General features: G+C 38.1%; 1 protein-coding gene across 4 annotated transcripts in view; it reads right to left on the bottom strand.

Annotated features, from left to right (window-relative positions):
• The window catches only part of SOX5 (SRY-box transcription factor 5), a 1,026,842-nt gene that overhangs the window by 869,444 nt on the left and 130,993 nt on the right, over nucleotides 1-26,405 (bottom strand). For 3 of the 4 annotated variants that reach the window (XM_031000926.3, XM_063694118.1, XM_063694116.1), the window contains exon 2: nucleotides 1,821-1,902. The exons of the other annotated variant lie outside the window; for it this stretch is intronic. The gene's annotated coding sequence lies outside the window, so the exon portion shown is untranslated. The remainder of the gene's footprint in view (nucleotides 1-1,820; nucleotides 1,903-26,405) is intronic. 4 annotated transcript variants of the gene reach the window in all.

Raw genomic sequence — 26,405 nt, 5'->3', positions numbered from 1 at the left:
CGACTCTCCCTAATGGGAGCAGAATGACAGATCGGGAGATTCAACTGAGGTACCTTCCTGAAACAAGTATGAAATTTCAATGTAAACGACCAGGTCAAAATCCAGATTTTAAAAGAAATTGAGAACAATGGATGGCTCTAAAACCTAACAGGAAGTTATAAAGGATCAACAGAAGGGAGAGGAGGGGAAGAGGCTTTAAGAAAGAGGCTACTGGATAGAGCTGCTGCTGATGCCAAGTCCCATCTTCCCCCAAGAGAGAGACAGAAAGGGCTACCTTTTCCACAGGTCTTTAGAGAGGCTTCAGAGGAAACCTTTAGTGGGCCTGTATGTATCCCCTGGAGTTTGGGAGACCCCATGGACTGCAGCCTGGCTCCCACCCTGAAAATCCAGAGGACAAGAGAGCTGGGCTAGGAGCAGCTCTGCAATCTGACAAGTGCCCGCAGCCTCTCCCGCCCATGAAGGTTCATAAGAGGCATGTTTTCCTAGAGCAGGTGTGGGCCAGGTGTGAGAGAGCCAGCCTGAAGCCCAAGAGGATCAACGGCGGTATTCACAAGACACCAAATCAGAGGCCAGAGGGAACAGACTATCTGAAACCAGGTGCTGTGTGGGGAGTAGGGCGCTGAAGGAGAAGCCCTGACCAAGTCAGAAGAATTGAAGCTGCGTGGGTCCATCGGAGGGGCCATGAAAGTCTCCCAAAAGTGATCAACTGAGAGTCAGTGTTAAGCAGCTTCCTGGCCCAGAAAACACAAAGCCAGCTGAATATAACATCCGTTCAAGTGAGAAAAATTCCTGAGCTACTTTTCCCCTCTTCTTTCCCATGCCCCAACCCCTGAGAGTTCAGCAACAGCAACTAGGAAGTGGGATAGGAGGTGACAGGTGAAGAGAGGAAAACATGACAGACCTTTTCCCTCTGCAGTAGTCCAACTCAAAACTGGGCCCCAGATGGGGGAGGGTAGATCTTCTGATATTAAATTAACTTTGAAGCTATGATTATGATTTGATATTGGACATAAACATTTCTGAATATAGATTATTTCTGTAACTTAAAATGTCCAGAGGACATTTTTTTTTAAATCTAAGAGTGAACTTGTAAAGTATGGAGTCTGCCTGAGACCTAAATTTCACCCGAGGCAAGGGAATACCTGCCACCCTTCTCCAATGCATTTCAAAGAAACAGAAGGAGATGAAAAATAAATTGTGTTTTGATTGATTTCCTAAGTTGCGCTTGTTCAAAATACGATTAAAGAAAGAAACCCCAAATATGTTGGGGGGAGACAGGGGTGATGGGTAAAAGAGTTTCTTTCTTGGGTATAGTCTGAACTTCAGAAACAGCCTGGTGGTACATCCAGGACTGAAGCGGCCTTGCAAAGGATCTCGTGCCATAGCATAACACAGGAGCCGCTGGAAAGAGTGGCAATACAAAAAAAAAAAAAAAGGGTGGGGGAGCTTTTTAATCCCAAGAGTTTCCTCTGGGCCTGCAGCAGTGATAGCATGCCCCTATGTGCCCAAGAAGTATCTAGAAGAAACTAAGAGAAGGAGAACAGAAGATCCTCGAAGATAGATCGAGGTGTGCCTCGGCAGCAGTCCACAAGTACTGACAAGAGATGGTAAGACAGACATGACTAATGGAGAGATGACAGCCAAAGAACTGGGATCCACCCCCTCGAGAACTTGGCATCTCATAGCCTTATCCAGAACTTCAGTGCAACCTCAGGCTGCTGATATGGTTAAGCAGAGGGTCCAAACAGCATTTAATTTCAGGTTAGCTATGGAAGAATAAAGAAAGTTACATTTCTTGCACCCACAGACAAGAGACCCACCTGCCACATTTGGGGAGGCTTGTCCAAAACTTCTGAGGATCCTCCTGAAGTATGGCTCTACACCTTGGACCGGTTAAAAGGCCTAGAAGAGAATTAGAGCCCAGTCATTTAGAGGCAGATTCATAATGTACAGAGATGGGGTTGACTGTCTGAAGTCTTAGCTATTTTAAGAAATATCACTGGATTGCAATAAGCTGAGTGTGACAGAATACAGTATATATACTACTATAGAAGCCTTAAAATCTTAAAATTCCAACCAGACAGATACGGAGTGATCAGCAGAAGGAATGGAAATAGAGTGAATTTGCCTGTTTCATTTACTTTTGAAATAAAATGCTCCAAATCCAGGAACAACGTATAGAAAAGAGGAAACGTAGTAGGGAATTTCGAGGTTTCTACCCAAGACTTGGAATTTTTTAAAGCATCCAATCTGTTTCTGATGAGAGAAGAAAAATAAACCCAGGTTAGGGAATCACTCATGACAGGAATGTTACTGTAGACAGACTGTTCAAAGAAAAACCTTTCTGATAAGGTGACGTTTGAGCAGAGATCTCGATGAAGTGAATGAGCAGGCCAGAGAAAGGAATGTTCCAGATGAGGAAATGGCAAGTACAAAGGCCTTGTGCTGAGAGCTTGCTAAGCATGTCCAGGAACAGCAAAAAAGGCTCTGCGACTGCCATATGATTATCTGAGGGCAGAAAGAGGGGACATGAAGCTTTCTCATGGAAAGCGCCAAAAGACGCTTTCAGATTTTAATCTAGAACACTTTACAGAAAATGTTGTGATGCTTTCAGATTTTAATCTAGAAGACTTTACAGAAAATGTTGTGTTTAATTAAACACTTTAGTTTAAAATAATTGTAGATCCACATGCAGTTACAAAAAAACACAGAGAGATCCTGGGTAGCCTTTACCCAGTTTCCCTCATTGGTAACAGCTTGCAGAACTATACTATATTGTCACAACCACGATACTGACATTGACAGAGTCAAGATACAGAACATTTCCATCACCACAAAAATCCCTCAGGTTGCCTTTTTATAGCCACACTTGTTTCCGCTCCACCCCACCCTCCTTAACCCCTGGAAACCACTGATCTATTTTCAGTTTCTATAATTTCTTCACTTCAAAAGTATTATATAAATGAAATCATACACTCAACAGAACTTTCTAAAGATTCATCCAGGTTCATGTATGTATCAATAGTTTATTTTTGTTGCTGAATAGTGTTCTATGGTATGGATTGTTTAATCACTTATTGAAGGATGCTGAGTTGTTTCAAGTTTGAGATTAATTCACACCGATTAATAATTTGGAATGGCAATTATTAAAAAGTCAGGAAACAACAGATGCTGGTGAGGCTGTTGAGAAATAGGAACGCTTTTACACTGCTGGTGGGAATGTAAATTAATTCAACCATTGTGGAAGACAGCATGGTGATTCCTCGAGAATCTAGAACCAGAAATATCATTTGACCCAGCAATCGCAGTACTGGGTATATACCCCCAAAATATAAATCATTCTACTATAAAGACACATGCACACGAATGTTTGTTGCAGCACTATTTACAACAGCAAAGACAGGGAACCAACCCAAATGCCCAGCAATGATAGACTGGATAAAGAAAATATGGTACATATACATCATGGAATACTATGCAGCCATAAAAAGAAATGAGATAATGTCCTTTGCAGGGGCATGGATGAAGCTGAAAGCCATTATCCTTAGCGAACTAACACAGGAACAGAAAACCGTACACCACACACCACATGTTCTCACTCATAAGTGGGAGTTAAACATTGAGAACACATGGACACAGAGAGGGGAACAACATACACCACCAGAGCCTGCTGTGGGGTGGGGAGTGAGGGGAGGGAATTTAGAGGACAGGTCAATAGGTGCAGCAAACCACCACAGCACACGTATACCTATGTAACAAACCTGCACATTCTGCACTTGTATCCCTTTTTTTTTTTTTTTAGAAAAAATAATTTTTTTTAAAGCTTGAGCTTATTATGAATAAAGTCGTAAACATTTATATACAGGTTTTTGTGTGAAAATGTTTTTTCTTTGAGATAAATGTCCAGGAGTGCATTGGTAGGTTATATACGGCAGATGAATGTTGTTTTTTCCTCCTCCAAATCTACCTGTTTTGCAGAATTTTACATCCCCACCAACAATGTCTGAATGAGCTAGTTTCTGTACATCCTTGTCAGCATTTGATATTGTCACTATGTTGTTTTTTTCTCCCCAAAATCTACCAAAATGTTTTGCAGAATTTTACATCCTCACCAAAAATGTCAGAATGAGCCAGTTTCTGTACATCCTTGTCAGTATTTGACACTGTCACTATCTTTTATTTTAGCCTTTCTGCACTTGTCATTGATTAATGATGTTGAACATCTTTTCATGTGCTTAGCTGCTATCTGTATATCTTCTCCCAAGAAATGTTTCTTCAGGTATTTTGCCCATTTTCTAATTGGATTTCTCTTTTTTACTATAGAGTTTTGAGAGTTTATATTCTTGACACTAGTACTTTGTCAGATATATGGTTTGCAAACACTTTTATTCCAATCTGTAGCTTGGTTTTTCGTCTGTAGCTTGGCTTTTCATCCTTTCAATAGGATCTTTCACATAGCAACTTTTTTTTTTTCAAACAGGGTCTCATTCTGTTGCCCAGGTTGGAATGCAGTTGTGCAATCAAGGCTCACTGCAGCCTCGACCTCCTAGACTCAGGTGATCCTCCCACCTCAGCCTCCCACATAGCTGGGACTACAGGCACATGCCACCATGTCTGGCTAATTTTTGTATTTTTTGTAGAGGAGGAGTTTTGCCATGTTGACCAGGCTGGTCTCCAGCTCCTGAGTTCAATTGATCCACCTGCCTCGGCCTCCCAAAGTTCTGGGATTGCTGGAGTGTGCCACAGTACCTGGCCTCAAATAGCAAAATTGTTCATTTTAATGAAGTTCAGTTTATCAACTTTTCCTCCAGCTTTTGGTATAAAATCTAAAAATGCTTTGTCCAGACCTAGTCCCTGAAGATTCTTTTTACCCCTAGAAGTAGTATAGTTTTGAGTTTTACATTTAAGTCTGTGGTCTATTTTGAGTTACTTTTTGCATAAGTTATAAGACGTAGGTCAAGGGTTTTTTTGTTTTCCCTATGAATGTCCAAATCGCTCCAAGAATGAACTGTTGAAAAGGCTGTTTTTTTCTGTTGAATTGCTTTTGCACTTTTGTCAAAAATTGGTCTGATATGAGTCAATTTCTGGCTTCTCTGTTTTTTTTCCCCATTGATATAAGTGTCTATCCCTCGGCAAATATCACAGAGTGTTGATCACTACAGTTACATAATAAATTCTGGAATTGGGTAGATTATTCCCACTTTATTCTTCTATTTCAAAGTTCTTTTAGCTATTCTAATTCCTTTGCTTTTCAGCTGAAATTTCAATATAAATTTTTCTCCTCTGTATCTACAAAAAAGCCTTGTTTAGATTTTGATAGTAATTGTGTTAAGCCTGTGTGTCAGTTTGAGGAGAACTGCCACCTTTGCCATGTTGAGTGTTCCGGTCCATGAACATGATATAGCTGTTTATTTAGATCTTCCTTCAGCATTGTGTGGCTTGCAGCATACACATCCTTTAACGTGTTTTGTTAGATTTATACCTAGGTATTTCACTTTCTGAGTGACTGTAAATAGTATTGCATTTTAAATTTTGATGTTCAGCCATTCATTGCTAGTATTAATATATATAAATATAACTGACTTTCGTATGTTTATATCTTGCTACCTTGCTAAACTCAAATTAGTTTTGGGAGTTAGTTTTTCTTTTCTTCTTTTTTTTTTTAATGTTCCATGAGATTTTCCACATAAACAATGATATCAAATGAAAAATAGGGAGTTTTATTTTTGTCCTTTATAATCCATATGCTTTTAATTACAATTTTTTGCCTTTTTGCACTGGCCAGAAATTCTAGCACTATGTTGAAGAAGGGTCATGAGAAGACATCCCTTGACCTTGTTCCTGATCTAAGAGGAAACACCCACACCTTTCATCATTAAGTATAATGTTAGCTGTAGATGTTTTATAGATGCTCCATGTAAAGTTGAGAAAGTTTTCTATCTCAATTTTTCTGAGAGTTTTTCTCATAAATGTCTGTGGAATTTGGTCAGTGCACTTTTTGCAGGAATTGATAGCATTGCGTGATGTTTCTTCTTTAGGTTGTTAGCATACTGAATTACACTGATGGTTTTTCATATACTGAGCCAGCCTTGAATCCCTTGAAATAAACTAGCCTTTGGTCATGATGTATAATATGGTTCTTTTTACATATTGTTGAATTCTATTTGCTAATATTTTGTTAATATTTTTTGTACCTGTATTTATGAGGGATATTGGTCTCATTTCTTTTTTTGTACTTTGTTTTAGTATCTGGGTAATACTACTTTCATAAAATGAATGGCTTTCTGGGGGAGATTGTTTAGGGCTGGTTTCAATCCCTCTTTAAATGTTTGGTAGAATTATCTAGTAAAACCATCTGAAGATTACTTTTTTTGAAAGTTTGTTAAGTTACGGATTAAATTCCTTTAACTGTTGTAAGGCTATTAAAATTATCTATTTAATTATGGGTGAGTTGCAGCAGTTCATGTTTTTTGAGGATTGGATCCATCTCATTTAAGTTGTGAATTTATGTGTGTAGAGTTGTTCGTAGTAGTCCCATATTATCCTTTTGGTGCCTGCAGAGTCTGCAGTGATACATCCGTATCGTATCGATACGATCGATAAATCGTATCGATTACTGATATCGATAACTTGTGTTTTTTCTCTTTTTATTCTGTTAGTCTTACTAGAAATTTGTCAATTTTACTGATCTTTTAAAGTAACCTGAATTTTTTCATGGATTACTTTTCTGTTTTCAATTTTATTGACTTTTGTTCTTAATATTATTTCCTTCCTTCTGCTTGCTTTGGATACTTACAGCTCTTCTTTAGGTTCTTGAACTATGAACTTAGATTACTGATTTGAGACTTTTCCTCTTTTCTAATGTACGTGTGTGGTGTGCCATAAACTTCCCTCTCAAAATTGCTTTAGCTGTGATCCACAAACTTTTACGTGTTCTATTTTTATTGTCATTCAGTTCAATATATTTATGTCCCTTGAGACTTCCTTTGTTACCCATGGATTATCTACAATGTATATTTCTCAGTTTCCAAGGGTTCAGAAATTTTCCTGTTCTCTTTCTGTTATTGATTTCTAATTTGATTCCATGGTGGTCAAAAAATACATCCCATATGATTTTAGTTCTTTTAAATTTATTGAGATTTGTTTTCTGGCCCAGGATATGATCTCTCTTGGAATATGTTCCATGGGCACATGAAAAGAATGTGTGTGCTGCTGCTGCTGCTGCTGGGTTTCAATTAGATTTTCTTTTCTTTTTTTTTTTTTTTTTTTTGAGAGGGAGTGCAGTGGCGCGATCTCGGCTCACTGCGAGCTCCGCCTCCTGGGTTCACACCATTCTCCTGCCTCAGCATCCCGAGTAGCTGGGACTACAGGTGCCCACCACCACGCCCGGCTAATTTTTTGTATTTTTAGTAGAGACAGGGTTTCACCGTGTTAGCCAGGATGGTCTCGATTTCCTGACCTCGTGATCCGCCCATCTCGGCCCCCCAAAGTGCTGGGATTACAGGCTTGGGCCATCGCGCCCGGCCTCAGTTAGATTTTCTTGGTTACCAATGTTGAGGTTCCTCTATATCTTTGCTGATCATCTGTCTAGTTTTTTTGCAAAGTGATTAAACTTGGGTGTTCAAATCTTCGAATAACATTGCGAGTTTGTCTATTTCTCTTTTCAATTTAATCAGTTTTGCTTCATGTATTTTGCAGCTCAGTTATTTAGTACATACACATTTAGAATTGTCATGTCTTTTTGGTGGAGCAATGTCTTAATAATTATATAATATCCCTCTCTGTCACTAGTAACTTTCCTTGCTCAAAAGAATACTATATCTGATATTAACGTAGCAACTCCCACTTTCTTTGTATTAATGTTTGCATGATACATATTTTTCCATTTTTTTCTTTCAATCTGCCCACATTGTTACACAAGGCCACAGGTGAATCAGTGACGGGGCTGGGTTAGCAACAACTTCTGATGACAAAGAACTACATAATGAGAAATAAAAATATTAACTTTTTATCTAAAGTGTGTCAACAGTCTGCTTTGAAATGCAGTTATGCTTCATTTCCTTAAGGAAGGCAAAATAAGAACATGGCAGATGGAATATTATCACTCATCTACATTGGAATTTAACCAGGACACTAGGGTTTAAACTTACCCATTTGCCAAAAGTAGCAATAGATAACAAATAAATGGCCCAGTCATCGATATTATTGCAGACACTAGCCCACAAGAGATTCCAAGCATGAAATTCTAAGAGTGAGCATGTTTTTTTTCATTGTGCGTCAGTGATTTTTTTTCCCATCTATCCAGGCTACCAGAGTGGCAAATTTGAAGGACACAGGCATATATTCCACATTATGCAGTTTTGCTCACTTTAAATGTAAAAACACTTGAGTGTGTGCAAAAGAGACTGTCCTCAATTCCCAAAATATTTTCTATATTTCCTGATTCATTTTATGAAGGATCAAACCTCTAGCTTGTAGCTCTGAGTGATAGACTTCCCCTTTTAGTCATGAAGTCTTCTATGATCCAAACTGAAGGAAAAAATTCTTGTTCATCTCCCATTTATATTCACAGTCAGATACTATAATTAAATAATAGAGTTTCATTTACTTGGGCTCAAATCCATTAATTTTTTTTCTTATTTTTACTCATCTCTTTTCTCTGAAATGTATCCCAGTATTATTATTATCCTTGAGCACACAAATACACAGATCTGTGAATCCATAATGAGATCTTCCTATTTTTTTAGACTAAATTTTGCTTTGGTTAAATGTCTAAATTGCCTCTACTTAGATGCTGCCTAAATATGAACAAATAGTGGATCCCATTGGGGGGAAAAAATCAGCTTTGAAGAGCTGACCTCCTAGTCAAGTTCATGTATTGTTTATACTCCAGGGAAAAAGTTGGTTCACAGGCTAACTTGGGGTCCTTGGTCTGCTGCCAGCAGAGGGTGAATGTGCTAATACTCTGCATCAAAGTGCAAGTTCAAATGCCCTTCCATTCCAGCCTCGTGTACTGGTCAAAGGATAAAGCATCGTTAAGCATCATGTCCAGAGACAGCCATCTGCCTGCCTCTCACCCAGAGGTGCCACATGTGATGACGGACAGGAAAAGAGAAAGGAAGTGAAGGTGCAAAACACTCCAATAGGGAAGTATCTGAATTAGAAAGAAAAACTAAGCTCGACAGCTGCCACTGAGTCCAACTCTTTAACCAGACAGAACTGCCGCACTCTTAGACTGTTGTTTTTAGGAAAAGAGAGGAAGCTTGCAGAATTTGTATTGCCATGTCCAATGCTGTGCTCTCCCCACATGCCTATGAAACTCCCCTGTCAACAGAGCTTTTACCCTTGTCTTTTTCTCCTTTTCAGAATTTCTACTCCAAATCCCCAGCACACTTAGAGCAGTGATCTCGGAGGCATTTCTATAGCCAATGCAAATTATATTTCTTTGTTTGCCTCCTAGAGATGAGATGGGAAAGGGAAAGACATGTAAAAGCCCCAAAGTGGCAACTCAAACCAAAACAGAGGATGAAAGCTCATAACATTTTTCACTAGTTTGCTGTGTAAATCCCCCCTGCTAATTTAGAAAAGCCTTTGTGGTTTTTAATACTAAAAAGTAAAATAGATATATCCCTCTGCTGATATTCATGAACTAAAGGTAGTTATACTTACTTTGCCAGTTAAAAAACATAGGTGAACACAACAAATCCCTTCAGGATAGACCATAAACTGTAAATAGGAAGAAAGTATATTAATCCATTTTTTGTTGTTAATAGGCCACATTTTTATATAAGAAGACTTGTTCCTCTTTCCAGCCATGGTACCACTGTGGAGTGAATGTAAACTCTGAGATAATTGACATCTAGTTTGAATAAAAGCACATAATATTTTAATGTTTTTTATACACATAAAGCCATTATTCCTGATTAGAAGCAAAAACCCTGAGAATACATCAAATTCTATATTCCCCTAAATCCCAAATTAGCCCCCTCAGCTGATAAAGAATGAATGGATAAAGACAGAAAGATCAACATACCAATTTGTGAGTTAGGCTGGTAAACTTTGCTTCATCCTAAAGCTCTTAGCCCAAACTGGAAGTACACCGTAACAGCCAACATTCAAGCCCCCTCTACAAATCAGATGAAATTTCAGGTCCTAATATTACTGTCATAGACAGTCTCAATCCATCTCTGAGTAAGAAGTCAAATAAAATACACACGTAGTATTGTTGAGCAATATCTGTAACGTACTTTGTTAGATGAGGTGAAGAAAACAAAGTCATTAAAACTTGCTAATAAAGAAGCTGTGATCTAACTACATCAAAGTTGGAAAAGTCATTAGCAGAGAAAGAAGTAAAATGAGGATGCATTCCAGAATGACAGGAAAGGGGCTTAACAACAAAACCCAGGTTGTGCGTCAACACATGAAAAATTACATCGCGTCAAAAATTCAGTAACATCAAGACTTACAGAAAACTTATCCTGGACATTGAAATTCTTGGATCAGAAGGAGAGAAACGGGAAGACTTGGAGCTGCAGTGAGACAGTGGGTGGTCTCTCCTGGGTACTGAAAGGGCAAGAAGAACCTGAAGAACAGGCCCTGCTGGCAGGCCCAAGCAAGAGCGGGGCAGGCCAGGGATTTTTGAAAGAAGCCAGATAACAGGACTTACACATTTTCATCTCAGGAGCTCTAAGAAGCAGGTCTTCAGCATCCACAGCTCGGTCAGTCCTGGTTTATTCTCCCCAGGGTGACCAAATGTCTCTCTACTGAGAGATCTTGGACTAGCCCATGTAACATACCCATGAATCTCCAACTTGTTATATCCAGCCACTTCCTCAGGCAATGGAGGGAGATTTCACTGACTGACCAACCCAGTTTTCCTCTACCAGTATCTCAGCATCAGCAAACTAACATCTGAAATGTCATTGTTGAAGCCACAGGAGCTATGAATGTATTCAAAAGCAAAGACCTGGGTAAGGAAACGTGGTGACTGAAATACAGCCTTAGGAAAGCAAATCCAGTCACTCAACTAACGTAAAAATATGAGCTAATGTTTCAATTCCTGATTTGGTAGAAAAGATGAGATTATATGAGGAACTAGAGGCACCGAGTATTCTCAAGAGGGCTGCTACTGAAAATACACGCAATGAGGTCCACACAGTTGAAGTTATTTGTACTTTGAGCAATGATAATCAAACACAGTTTGAATAACAATATTACAATGTAGCAAAGTTGTTACTAGCAAAACTCTGAAATTAGGCTGAGTAAAATCTCCCTATCTGAGTGATCTTGGGCATGTTCCTTAGTCTCTAAATCCAGGTCTGATCTGTCAATTTGAATTAATGCTAATCAGAATAATTGTCTACTCAGCATCTCATTGAGAAACCATGCTGCTTGACTTTCAGACTTCATGGTTCAGGTGGAGTTGGCCTGTGTTTCCTCCCGCTGCACCGTAGGGGTGACTGCTCAGACCTTGGCTATCAGTGACATGCTCTGGCAAGCCATGTGAGGCTCCCCATCACCCCAAACATTGTTGCAACTTTCTCTTTCTCTGTTTCTCATTGGGGTTATTGAGGACCATTCCAATCTGGAACTGCCCATTTGTGTAGAGATTCTTCCTGCTGATCAAGCCAGGTAAGAACGCAAAGCTAAGAGACTGGACAGAGTGAGAGACTGATGCCTAGAGACATCCTGTGAGCTTAAAGACTGTTATCCAGTGTTACCACGAGAGTCCACTTCTTGGTTCTCCTATTTTGAGGCAGGTTTTTGTCTAACCTAGCACATGGAGTTTTTGTATGTGTATGTGAGGAAGAAATGAGATAATGCTTATAATGTTATTTGTTACTGCACTGGGCATATAGCAAGTGCTTAATAAATGTGAGCTATTTTTATGTCCAGAAGGAAAGGCTCTTTATACTTCCCTTTCCAAGATGATACCATGAAAGATGGATAATTTTCATGAGACTCAAGGGTCTCTACCTTAAAAAAGATCATAATCTACAACAGACAATGTTAAGAACAGCTCAAAGACATAAAGTAGAATTCCCAAAAGGTGACAGATGACTTAACTGACAAATGAACTGAACAGAATATAATATTTAAATGTCACTAGAAGAAAGACCTTCAGGCAGAGCAGGTCATTGAAGGGCTTCATAGAAGTAATCATTGAGCTGGGTTTTTAGGAGCAGGAATAATCTGGAAGCCTGGAGAAAAGGATAGACAATACTTTAGCCATGGGTCAAGAAAAACATGGTGGTGGTGCTAGAGCCAGGACACTCTCTGACCTGGAACACAGGGTATATGAGAAGAAGCCAGGGAAGAACAGCTGGAACAAAATGTTCAATGCAAATGACATGTTTTAAGGGCAAGTTTAATCATATTTCACAGAAGCTGGTTTTCACTGAGCTCATTTAGAGGTATAAAGGGTTGACACTAGGTACTCATGTAATTCATACTCAGTGAAATTCTAAAAATAATAAAAAATCAGAGGAATTATTTCAAAGATTTTTACAACCAAATCAGACATCTCTGGATGCTTTATATCATATTGGCAGTTTTTTTTTTCTTTCCTTTTTCTTACTCCAGCTGTCATGGTTCATTATTTACTCACATGCTACAGCCAAACAAATAAAAATACATTCACAAATGAGCCCTAAGACATAGTGTAATAGATAATACGGTGGTTTTCTCCTCAATATCCCTTTCACTCCTTCCTCAGTATGTAAGAGCTATGCAGTTTGAGGGACTGACTCCAAACCCTGAAGTAGATTCTGCGAAGTTGAAGGCAACCATGGTAATCCCATCCTCCTTGCCAGTGATTGGTTGTAAATCCAGGCCTAAGCCACTCTATAAATAGCATTCACTTGGAAATGAGGTTTGGATCCAGGAATGGGCATACAACACTATGTGGGCCAAGGAAACATGAATGAGATTTGCTTCTGGAAAACATTCCCTTACTGTTAAAGAGAGCCACTGGAAGAGATGGTCTCTTTCCCAAACTCTGTGGTCATCAGACCTGGAACTGCAGATGCTATCTGCATCCAATTCAAGAATCTTGCTGATATACAGAGGAGAACAGAAATTAGGAATTGCAGAGATAAGGAGCTGAAAGCACTGGAAAAGGCCAGCCCAATAATCTGCCCCATCTTTAATGTCTGGCTATGTGAAATATTACCTTTATTATTAAACTGGTTTGACTTTTTCAAAAAATACCCCAATTTCTTCTAAAAATACCCTGATGACTCAGTACATTTGTGATCTAATAATATATCGAATTTTTCTGCTCTCTGATTTGTCTTAGAGCTCCCAGAAGAAGACTACAAAAAGTGGGAATCAGGGCAGGTGAGCAGGTGTGTATCTGAAAGCACCAGTCCAGGTTGATCCATTTCAGATCAGTAGAACATCATTCTCTGAAAAAATGGAGTAGTTGTCAGAATTACCTAGATTGGCCCAGAAATTTCTGTCAAAAGAGGACCCTCCAAAATTATAGCACAACAAATGTTGTGTGTTTTTTTCTTTCATGAACACAAAACACTGGATCCCACACCTCCACTAGAGTCCTCATTCCTCCTACATAGCACCTAAGAGAAGAAGCATTTTTTTTTTTGAAGACAAAGTCTTGCTCTGTCACCAAGGCAGTACAGTGAAGTACAGTGGCACCATCTCAGCTCACTGCAACCTCCACCTCCTCGGTTAAGCAACTCTCCTCCCTCAGTTAAGCAACTCCTCCCAAGTAGCTGAGATTACAGGTGCACACCACCATACCAGGCTAATTTTTTTGTATTTTAGTAGAGACAAGGCTTCACCATGTTTTGCCAGGCTGGTCTCAAACTCCTTACCTCAAGTGAGTTGCCTGCCTTGGCCTCCCAATGTGCTGTGATTACAGGTGTGAGCCGCCATGCACAGCTGAGTAGGGGCATTTTATTCCCTAGTCATATTAGTGAAAAGAGTTCCTGAGAGATGAAGTCTAGACTCAAAAGAATTTTCTGAACAGCAAATGTTACAGACTCTAAAACTTTCTGTGTTTCATCACCAGTCATCATTTTGGGGTGCACTCTCTAAGAGTACAATTAACCATTTTAGTCAATTCTGCTATAGATTATATTAGCTCAAGAAAATGATGCTAGCTATGCTGTGCTAGTGCTTACTCCCTTATTTCTAAAAAATAATTTTAAATGTTTAACCACAGAATGTATACATTTACATAAAGGTAATATCTAGAATGTATATGACAACTTCTAAGGGAGTTACTGTAGAAGATAAACATTGGCAAATGGTGATCAAAATAAAACAATGCATATCAAACTGAAATACCATGCTAAAAAAAAGTGAAACTCTATAGATAAGAGGCTGTAGAGACAGTAACTTGTAGCAAATTTGATCAGCACTTACCAAAAGGGAGCCAAAGATAAACTGTGAAAGAAGACTCTGCTATGGTATTAAGCCAAAGAAATGCTAAGATCAGAAACTGTATAAATGTATACATTATGGTTGATAGCTAAGAGATGATACGTTTCCATGCTTGAGGTGTGGTTCTCTAAAAATATCAGTAAAACTTCTAACAGGCCTCACATGTACTAACATGATTTTAAATACCTTTATTTTGACATGAAATTTGATAGTCCAAAATTAATACGTATTAGAGCTGAAAACTTTAAGCACATACAATAGCTCTGCCTATTTAGGCCTATAAATAAAGACAAAACCATTGACAATGAACATACCTAGTATCCAGAAAACAGGGCTGCTTGGAGAACAGGCTATGTACAGATGAGCTTAGAACATCTTAACATACCCAGTACACGGAAAGCTATCAAAGATAACTACAGCCATGTCAAAATACTCAAAAGCCAACTTGAAAGGGTTCCCATTGTCCAAAGATGAGACCATTTGAGCCTCAAAGGATAAGGATTACAATAGACCTAAGCTATTGGATAATGCTTAAATTCTTGAATTCACAATGATATTTAATAGGAATTACTCGGCTACTTTCTGAGGATGACAGGAAGCTAATTCATTATTTTGAGAACTGGAAAAATAAAAAGATATAATCAATTATTTATCCTGCCTTTCCTATATGAACTGTACAACTTGGTAACCAAAGAGTAGACTGAGAAGTAACTGTCTATTTATAAAATTATCACAGTTAGTAAATGAAAACAAGATAATATAATTAGGTTATTTCTACGTTGCAACCCCTAATAAATTAATGAATCTAAGTAGTGAGTATTGATAACTAATATTAAAAAAAGAGTGTTAAATGCATCACTTCTTATAGTCTTACAAAGGGATCAAACTTATCTGATCAAGTCTCTGGAGCCAGCTGCCAGTCTTTCAGAAAATATGAAGGACAGAGGAACATGCTAAACCACACCATGAGTATGCAACCAACAAAATCCATACTGTGGGAAATTCTTTAGGTCAAACAACTTGGATTCTTTAGCAGATAAGTTGTAAGGAAAAGAAAGAAATGCAAGGGGCCCTATAGACTATAAAAGACTTCAACGACATATCAAGAATTTTTAATGGACAAAATTCACTATATGCATAATTGGATTATAAAACATAATGAAATGCAAGAATTGATTATGGTGAAAGTTCAGATATTATTTCTAGAGAAAGAGGTGAGTCTGTGATTAGGATAGTATACATGGAGAGGCTTCTAGGATTGTTCACGCCTTCTACTTCTTGACCTGGGTGGTGGTTACAAGACTGTTTATCTTATAATGAATCACCACAGCATATATTTGTTTTGTGTGTGGTCTTTGATATGTTCATTATAATATGCAATATAAAGAAAAAATGACAAGAAAAAAGTAGGATGGTATGTTACACGCTTGTATGTCACTAATTCATTAGTTACTAGCAGTTAAAATAGTTTCATGATGTCAATTATAATAGACACTAAACAAGTAATATCCTTAACCAATATGCTTCCATACTTATAAGAATAATGTTCTTACACTGTTTAATTAAAATATTAGGGACATCCTTTCTTTACCTGATCAGTACTCTCTTTGGTGGTTTTTACTATTAATATCTCTCTTGGGGATCCAGTTATGATGCTGTTTTACCTAGTGGTAAAAGATTCCTCTGCTCTCAGTTCGAACACATTCCTGTTTTCTTCTTGTTTGCTACCCAATAAAAGTCAAATATGATACAAACCTTTGTAATTGTTGCTGAATGTCTATTAGCTCCAAATATTTTGCTTTGTTTACAAAGATAATGGCACACTTATTATATTAAAAATGTGCTCATTTTCCTTTATATATCCTATCGGAATGAGTTGAAGAACAGACTGATTCTAATGTTTCCTTCTTTTGCAAATCAAATAACCCTCTTTCCAACCCAGGAAACTATTAGCAGTATTTAATATCACCAGCCTTCATCAAACCTGGACAAAGGGCATTCTTTCAGCAATGTTTGTCATTATTGCAGGTTGGCCACAGCTGCAGTTTAAAAGCTGACTATAATCCCATCTGTAAAGGCTGACTGCACAGTGACCTTGGTCAAGGTAAAACCTGTTCCATAAAACCCAAGAATAGCAAGGTGCGTGGAAGTCTAGACGAATGGGTGCATCGATGACTAGGAGGAAAATGCTTATTGTTCTTAACGAAAGCCATTCATTACACTCATTGCTGTAGTTTCACCCACATATCATGAGTAGTGTCTCATATTTCAAAGGCATTTTCAGTAAGTAGAATCAATCAATACTGGATATGATCAACATTACTAATATTGATCAATATCTGCTTCCCTTCTACATTTCCCATCCCAAGGAAATTAGGAGGGCCCATACGAGTAATTCTATCAAAAAAATATGAGAAGTGATGTTTGTCACTTCTGGAATAAAGCATTTAATTCCCAGTGCTCAACTCTGCAGCCGTCTCTTCCCCAGCCTGGGAGATCATGGAAGCAGGTATCGAAAAAGTCTAGAAAGCTGAGCCATCATATGTAGGATAACTGATCTGCAGAGTCACCTGAACCCACAACAAACCTTGTAGATGAAATTTTAGGGTTGTCTGCACAGTTTCATAACTTATTCTAACCCAAATGATGTGTGGGAATTCTGCATGTTTCCAAAAATCCTTTCCACAGAGATCTAATGAAAGTTACCTACATATATTGATTGCTTGAGGCCAGCCAAATTAGTTGGATTATAAAAAAGGTAACAATTTAGAATATTTTCAACCAGGCACAGTGGCTCACACCTGTAATCTTAGTACTTTGGGAGGCCAAGGAGGGAAGATTGCTTGAGCTCAGGAGCTTGAGACCAGCCTAGGCAACACAGTGAGATCCCGTTCCTACAAAAAAATTAAAAATCAGCCAAGTGTGATGGCACATGCCTGTAGTTTCAGCTACTCAGGAGGCTGAGGTAGAAGAATCGCCTGAGTCTGGAAGATCCAGGCTGTAGTGAGCTATGATGGCACCACTGCACTCCAGCCTGGGTGACAGAGTGAGACTGTCTCAAAACAACCAAACAAAAAAGAATATTTTCAAGATTGTGAATTGTTTGAAAATGTTATCTATATTTGGTAAATTATGGCTAATATCAGAAGAAATCTATACTCCTATAAATAGAAATATATTCTAAGACTTCCCTACTAAACAGAGAAAGGCATAAATGTACTGTGCAATCACCTCACTGAACCCAGCTCTCCCTTAAGAACTGCGGAAGGACATAAGGTAAAGAGCAGTTGTTGGTGACATTTATAAAGTCTCAAGTCTCAATTGATTCTGAAATAAACTGATAAGGCTTATATTTTCTTGACCTCTTAATCCTTGGAACCAAAAGTACTTAGTAAATGAAATTTGTCTTTTGTGATTTCCTCAAATCTACTTTCTATGATTAATCTACTACACACTATCAAAGAGTATTAAAACTATAAAATGTCCATTGTGAGATTTCGATAAGGCTCAAAGATGGTTTTTCATGCTTTCTCTATGTAGAAATACTAGAGAATTTTTACATCTATATCATTCCTTCTACACGGAGCATTTCATATAACAAAGTATGTAGAAATCACACAACATTCCCAGGAAATATAATAGTCTTTTACCCAAAGCCTCAGCAGTTAACAGTTTAAAATGCCATTGCTGGCTGAACACACAGGTATTTACCTGGGTCATGAACTAAAATGGCAATTGTCCCAAATATTTCTATTCATCTGATGGGTGCCACAGGAGCCTCAATGGGCATGGTGGTGACTGCAATGTATGGGCTATTGATCTGAGTATGACTGAGGACAAATGGGATCTGATGGGTGCCACAGGAGCCTCAATGGGCATGGTGGTGACTGCAATGTATGGGCTATTGATCTGAGTATGACTGAGGACAAATGGGATCACTTCCTCAGTCACAAAGGTGTCCTAGGAGGTCTGCTAGCCCAAAATGACCTGTTGGCTTTGAGATGCATAGGCACCACTGGACACTGCGCAGCAATGACAGAGCTGCATGGAACGTGGAGATAAGGGCCCCAGCATGCATCTTTGGCAGGAAAATTCACTCCATTTCATTTTTTTAAATAAAAATGACAGTGGGCAATAATCACACAATTTAATTATTCCTTTGGGTTCCACATAAAGCTCAAAGAATATAAAATCACCAACCACTGATCTGCTACCTGTGGCAGCTGAAAAATATTATAGTGGAATTTCAGGGGCAAATAGTGAAATGAGCATCTCCAAATTGTTTAGAAAAGGATCTTCAGTCTAAGGAGAATTGACGGCACAGCTTTAAGAATAGATAAAGGACTGCCTGAAGGATCTGTCTAGCTTCCTGAGTTTTTTAAAAGTAATACCTTCATTTGCATAGTAATAACCCAATTATTTTAAGATTAGGTGACAGGAATCTCATTATTGCTATTTCCACAAAACAGTCGATATTTTATTCAATATCTTTTAATGTTACACACCTTAAAACATAATTATTCAATATACCCTCATTCATCTTTAATGTAATTTTCTTTTTTGAAAACCTTGCCATAATTGTTAGTTTTTATGGCATATACCAGTGTTTAAACAAGCACTTTTCCCCCGCAGGCTGCTATGAGAACAAGCAAAAGCAACCAACAGCTTGGGGGCACTTGTCTTCCCCCCACCCGCAAGTTACTAGTAAGTTCACCAAAAGATTAAACTCACACACAGGACTGCTAAAAATCTGTTGTAACGACCTCTGCACTCTTCCCAACACTATAGTTTCCCCTCCTTTTCTGTCACTTCATGCTCCACAAAAGATGCTTCCATAATGAATTTTGATCTTAAGGCAACTCTGAAAGTGTTAGCAAATACATTCTGTTAAATTTCAAATTGTATGATCTGGGCTCTTTTCTTTGTGAGTTTTTTTTTGGGGGGGGGGGGGGATGGCTGTTTTTCCCCCTAGACCACATTGTAATACACACACACATACAAAAAAATCCTTCTGAGACAGCTGACATACTGGGGAGACCATCTGCCTGCCATAGGTTTACCTGCCATAGGCTTTTACAGTTTCAATTACAAGATAATCAGTACGATAAGTGGCTGGTTACCAGATTAACGGTGGAAACAAAGCAAGGAAATAGGGGGGAGAGAGACAGAACTGCCTACATTAAGAGACTGCAGAGCCATACATGCTATTACTTCAAAATGATATCAGAACTAATGTAGAGTGAAAACAGCAGTTAGACTTTGTCATGGGAGGAAACAACATCAAAGGGCTGTGGTTTGGAATCTGGGGCTAACACTCCTTAACTGTGGCCCTAGGGACTATGTCTTCTTCATGATGTTATCTCTCTATACTTTATGAATGAACACTCATTAATCATAGGTATAACAATTAATCTGTAGAAAAGGACACTATGCTTCTTGCTCAACACCAACTAAGTTTTCTCAGGATTTCATCTAATCACCAGCACAATTCATTGGCATTTTCTAAATGACCTAAGAAACTTCGACAGGCATCAGATGCTCCTAAGAGCCCACCTGACTACAAGCTCACCACTGCATACCCAAACCATCAAAACCACACTTCACTCTTCCCAGGCCTGATCTTTGGAAGAGATTGCAAAGCTGACATAACATTGCTTGTTTACATGTTTAATGAATTTTGGGGGGTACTGACTGCACTTTGTAATTTTTTTACAACAATCGGGAAACCACCATTCTTTAAAATGAGTTTAGTTGCTGTAGACAATTTTCCCCCAAATAGAAAATGTAAAAGAACATTTCTGATTTAGTAAGGCTTTTACTGGAATTAAGTTGGGTGGTTTATGTCTTTCAAGTCACCGGGCTGTTCCTCAGAAACTATGCATAGCAACAAGTACATGACTCAGACATTTGGTCCAAACCTCTTCTTACAGAGAAAAATAAACTCACAGGGCACACTGTGAGTCAAGATCACCAGGCAGAATTAGAATTCAGGTCTCCAAACATTTACTGAAGAGTTCTTTCAATTTCCTCTTCCACATCACCTAAATCCCAGACTTCATGAAAAGAATGGCAGCTGTGCTCCATTGATTGAATGCGGTCATATGTTTAGCCCTCAGTGAGATACACTACCAAGGAATGGTCAACCGAAAAAAACAAAAGAGCAATAATTAAAGTCATCATTATAGACAAGGCACAGTGGCTCGTGCCTGTAATCCCAGCACTTTGGGAGGCCAAGGCGGGTGGATCACTTGAGGTCAGGAGGCAGAGGTTGCAGTGAGCCGAGATTGTGCCACTGCACTCCAGCCTGGGGGATAGAGCAAGACTCTTGTCTCAAAAACAAACAAACAAACAAACAAACAAACAAAACACTGCATATTCTCACTCATAGGTGGGAATTGAACAATGAGAACACAGGGCGGGGAACATCACACATTGGGGCCTGTCGGGGGGTGCGGACCTGGGGGAGGGATAGCATTAGGAGAAATACCTAATGTAAATGACGAGTTGATGGGTGCAGCAAACCAACACGGCACATGTATGTATACCTATGTACCAAACCTGCACGTTGTGCACATGCACCTTAGAACTTAAAGTATGATTTTAAAAAGCCATAATTATACACTAAGTATCAGACAATGTACTGTTTTATATTAAATATCAGAACTCACATTTATCATTGAAGAAGGTGAGGTCTGAGAAATTTAGAAATTGTAAGTTAGGATTCAAAGGCAGGTCTGTCTTAAAGAAAAAGCATGGAAGTTGCTGTCATAAAAGCAAAGTTTACAGATACAATTTACTTTGCTTTTCTTCCAGAATTTCATATCTTAGTCTTCGCTGAATACTCCAGACACTGTCCCATAGTACACAGAAAGCGTCCAGGACAAGGGTGACTGCAAACAAGTTAGAGTTGCAGTACACTACTAAGTCTCGGGGAATCTTCTCTATGGACATATTACTTCCCTCTCTCTGGAAAGCCCTTGTCTTTTTCCCTTGTCTTTACCCCTCATTATTTATCTAGTAAACTTTGATTCATGCCTAAAAGTCTTGGTCACTCATCACTCTTCAATGAATTCTGCCCTACTATCCAAGCACCTTCCAGTAGAGTGAATCTGCCCTCTCTCTGCTATTCCTGAACTTTTAAACTATATATTGTTTTTAAATGCAATTATTTGTTTACATGCCGTCTCACTTGAGGAAGTCTCCTTGTGGAATGGGTTCAATTCATCTTAATATCCACAGTACCTATTAGCGATATACCTGAAACAGGTGTTTTATAAATATTCAACCATTATTGAACTACAGATACTTGTCAAACCTTAGTTAGAGCAATGATCACATTCTATCTGGCATGAAAAGTTTCTGCTTATGCCTTTTCTATATAAGAAACAGTTCTTTGAAAGATGTCTTATTCCCCTACAGCACCAAGAAGAGTACCTCACAGACAGTAAGTGTCCCAGAACTGTTGGTTTAAATCACTTATTTAATGGGGTGGGAGTGTAAATAACTAAAATATTACAAGTTTCTTTAAACCTAGTTGAGGATAATAGCAAATTTTTCTCTTCTTGAGTCACCTTCAAAGCATGGGATTATATCACATGGGAGATAGAATAAATGCACTGTAGCTAAAAATTAGATGGCTGAATCCATGGCTAAAATGCTACTTTTCTTCAGGATTAATTGAGTGCAATCTTTTATCTGTTTCTATTCAGCATATGTAGTATATATCGGCTATGCATCTGAGGACAGCTGCCATTCTATTTACAGCATTATCTAAAAATGGCAACATTAAATCCATCTTCCATCTCTTTGAGATCTTTTTCAACTACAGAATCATCTCAGATGTTCTGCTTTTAGAGCAAAATATATGAGGTGTGAATGTGTGTAACAGTAAAAGACTAACAGGCAGAAATCCACGACGGTGGAAATATCTACCAGCGCTTGATAAAACTTTCCTCCTTTCCCCATCTCAAGAAAAGCTAGGGCAAGGAAGCTAGAAAACATCAGGGGGCAAATTAAAAAGGTAGAAAACCCTGCCCTTATACCCCCATTCAGAAGTCTAAGAACCTAAATATTGATTTTTCAGGGCTTTTGTTGCTGACTGTAGAGATTTTGAGCCTAGACTGAAAAACAAACAGCAGAGGTGTGTGCTGACAAACCTCCCAAATACTATACAGCATTCCAGATTTTTTTTGAGAAAGTTAAAATTCATCTTTCAGCTTTTTTAAGGTGAAAAAGCTGTGACTATGCTAATTATTTATTGTAAGTCTCCGTATTCTACATCTTAACACAAATCCACTGTTAACTTCACTGAAGATCGTTAAAAGAACAGGTTAAACAAACCCAAAAACCAAAAAAAAAAAAAACAACCTGAGTTTACAGTAAGAACATACAGAAATGACCTTGCTGGCCAGTCTGAACGACTTGGGAAAATGTGCACTCTTTCAATTGCTCTTCTCTTCAAATTTCCAGACTCTACCTCTTCTGTTTCACCAAGCTTCAAGTCCATTTTTAAATTCAATGTGCCAACTAGACATGACAGGAAAAGAGAATAGTCCTTTCATAGCAAAGATCAACTAGACTTGGAAAAAATTAAAAGGCCATTTACATTTCTCTTTTAAAAAGCTAATTTGGCCAGATGCGGTGGCTCACACCTGTAATCCCAGCACTTTCAGAAGCCTAGGCAAGAGGATCGCTTGAGCCCAGGAGTTTGAGACCAGTCTGGACCACAGAGCGAGACCCTGTCTCCATAAGAAAATTTAAAAATTAGGCATGGTGGCACATGCCTGTAGTCCTAGCTACTCGGGAGGCTGAGGTGTAACAATTGCTTGAGCTCCAGCCTGGGCAACAGAGTGAGAGACTCTGTTTCTCAAAAAAAAAAAAAAAAAAAGCTAATTTCCTTATCATGTTATAGGTCTTATAAGTTCAGAAACCACCATTCTACAACAATTTTGCAACTTCAAGGCAGCATAGTGCGCCGGTTAATGGATTATGTGTATGAGTGCGTGGAGCCTGAGTTCAAATACCATTTATATCACTTATTAAGTGTGTGATCTTAGACAAGTTGTGTGGTCTTGGACAAGATAAATAACCTTTCTGTGCCTTATTGCTGTGGTTATGAGCAACAATTAAGTCAGTAGGCATAAAGGTGTTGGAATAGTATGCCCGGGCTTGGTGGCTCACGACTGTAATCCCAGCACTTTGGGAGGCCAAGACGGGAGGATCACAAGGTCAGGAGATCGAGACCATCCTGGCTAACACGGTGAAACCCCGTCTCTACTAAAAATACAAAAAATTAGTCAGGCGTGGTGGCAGGCGCCTGTAGTTCCAGCTACTCTGGAGGCTGAGGCAGGAGAATGGCGTGAACCTGGGAGGCGGAGCTTGCAGTGAGCCGAGCCAAGATTGCCCCACTGCACTCCACCCTGGGGGACAGAGCAAGACTCCGTCTCAAAAACAAAACAAAACAAAAAAACAAAAACAAAACAACAACAAAAAAAGGTGTTGGAATAGTATGAAATGCTATGTAATGGGCAATCAACTGTTATTCATCTTTATTAAAATGGTCCTTAACATTTAGTAAGTGCTCATAAATTAAAGATAAAATTAACTGATTTCAACATTTCTCAGATGTGGATGGGGTGGGGGAAGAAGTATAGAGGGAAAGCTTCCATATAAAATAAATTAAAAACAATGATTTATTTACTTCGTGTTGCTTTCTAAGCTATTTTCCTGGAAACACACACACACACACACACACACACACACACACACCCCATGAGCACAAAGCCCTCCAACTCAAAACTGAAGTGTTTAAAAAATGGTATGTTTTGTAGATCATTCAATATGTTCTACTCAATATCTAAAGCATAAATACGCAAACGTTATTTTGTCAGTACAACTCTAAATTATTCTTATTTGGGTAAACAAATGAAAAAATTAAAGGATTATAAGATAACATCCAATACAACAGGTTACATATATATGTTCATACCCTATATGACCATGGCGTTTTCACCTATTCCACAGATAAGTCAAGTGAAACTGAAATTACTAGCTATCAAATTTTCAGATATAAAATTTGAATTTTTAAAGGTAGAATTAAGTTATTCCAAAAGGCAAATCTATTAGCACAGTTTTTACCTTGTTTTACTCTAAAACTTATATTACTATCATTCATTAATCACTTTTGAAAATCTTAGGGGTATAATTTAAGCACATACCAATAGTCTATTTGAAATGTGAACTAAAAGTAAAAGAATTGAAACTGGAGAATAGACACGATGCTTCCTTAAAGAAAACCTAATGCATAATTTTTGCAAGATGCCAAAATCATCAAATCATTCATGTTCTTAATCTTTGGTGTTTGCTGACTGGCCAGGCCTTCCAGAGAATCTGTCTCCAAAGGACTATAAAGCTTTCAAAATACCATTATGAAAGTGGTAAATCCACACTTTCATCACCACTAAGACAAGAAGGCATGTTTTCAAAAACTAGTATAAGAATTTAACCATGACAAAATTATATTTAAGAAGATTCTAAATGTATATTTATGATATTTATGAGGGTATATATATAATATATATAAAATTCATTAAACTTAACAGCATCAATAAAATTGAAATGAATATCCACTCTATGAGGTAAAACAGTGAAAAGAAACCACACACACACACACAAATGTAGTTATGATCTTTTTTTGAGAACAACAAGTGCACTTCCTTACAAAAACCCTAGTCCTGGGAATTAGGAGATCATTTTCTAATTTTTTTTCATTGTTGATGTATAAGCAACTATATTTCTAGGACTCAAATATTCACTTGGATTATAGAGGCCAATATTGCATATCACTTATTTTCAAGACCCATTCACTAAATAAAACTTTGTACATTTTATCTCCTTTGTCAGCCACAAGGAGTAACTTTATTATTCCTATCAAGATACTGGACCAGACAGTAGAGACGGTTCTGCCACCAATTTATGTTACAATTCTGAGCCTCAAATCTACTCATCTTTAAAATTGGAAAGTTGCACTAAATTATATCCGATGTCTCTTTATTCTTGAAAATTGTATAATGCTATCAACACTTTCCATATTGGAATGTAACCAAAATTCAGCTTTATTGCAAAAGAGATGGTCAAAATATGCCCCCCTTCCCATAGACGAGCAAATATAAAGCAGAAGGTTGTCATATTTTTAAAGAAGACTTCATATTGATTGTTTATTGTAGACCAGGCAGTGTATATGTCTGTCTATATCTATATGTCTATACTGCAAATGATAAAACTGAGGCTCAGCGAGATTAAGGAATATACCCAAGATGAAAGAGTGAGTAAGCGATAAAACTCAGGTTCAAACTCACACCCTTCTGACTATGATGCATGGATGCTTTCCATCCTAGCAACAAGTTTATTGAGAACCATGATAATTGAGAGGCAATTCTATTACAACTATCTAGTAAATAGTCCACTGATGCTAAAGTCCCCATTATGCTCTGCATTCACCTTTTTAGCTTTATTAAGGCAAAATTGATACATAAAAATTGCACACATTTGATAGACACATCACGATGAGTTCAGACATATGCATATACCCAAGATATCACTACCACAATCAAGAACTAAACATATCTATCACCTCCAAAAGTTTCCTTGTATTCTTTTGTGTTCTTTTGTTTTTTGATCAGAACAGTTACCATGAGATCTACCCTCTTAACACAGTTTAAAGTGTGCAATACCACATTGTTAAATGGTGGTAGTAAATTGCACCGTAGTTCTCTAGCACTACACATCTTGCATAGCAGAAACTTCATACCAGTGAGCACATTTCTTATGCAAATTCTACACACTGCTTGGTACCCAAGAAGGGAATTTATATCTTTAACAGAGAAGTAAAATGCAAGTATTTTATGCAAGCTGCTGACACCTGACTAAAAAGGCAAGAATTAAGGTATCTTGGTAGTTGACGATGCATTTCTTGATGATAATGGCACCTCTTGAAAATT

This window comes from Gorilla gorilla, chromosome 10 (assembly GCF_029281585.2).
Source record: "Gorilla gorilla gorilla isolate KB3781 chromosome 10, NHGRI_mGorGor1-v2.1_pri, whole genome shotgun sequence".
In the NCBI taxonomy this organism is placed as follows: Eukaryota; Metazoa; Chordata; class Mammalia; order Primates; family Hominidae; genus Gorilla; species Gorilla gorilla.
The sequence above is the reverse complement of the archived record's forward strand: the minus strand, read 5'-3'. Positions and strand labels throughout refer to the sequence as shown.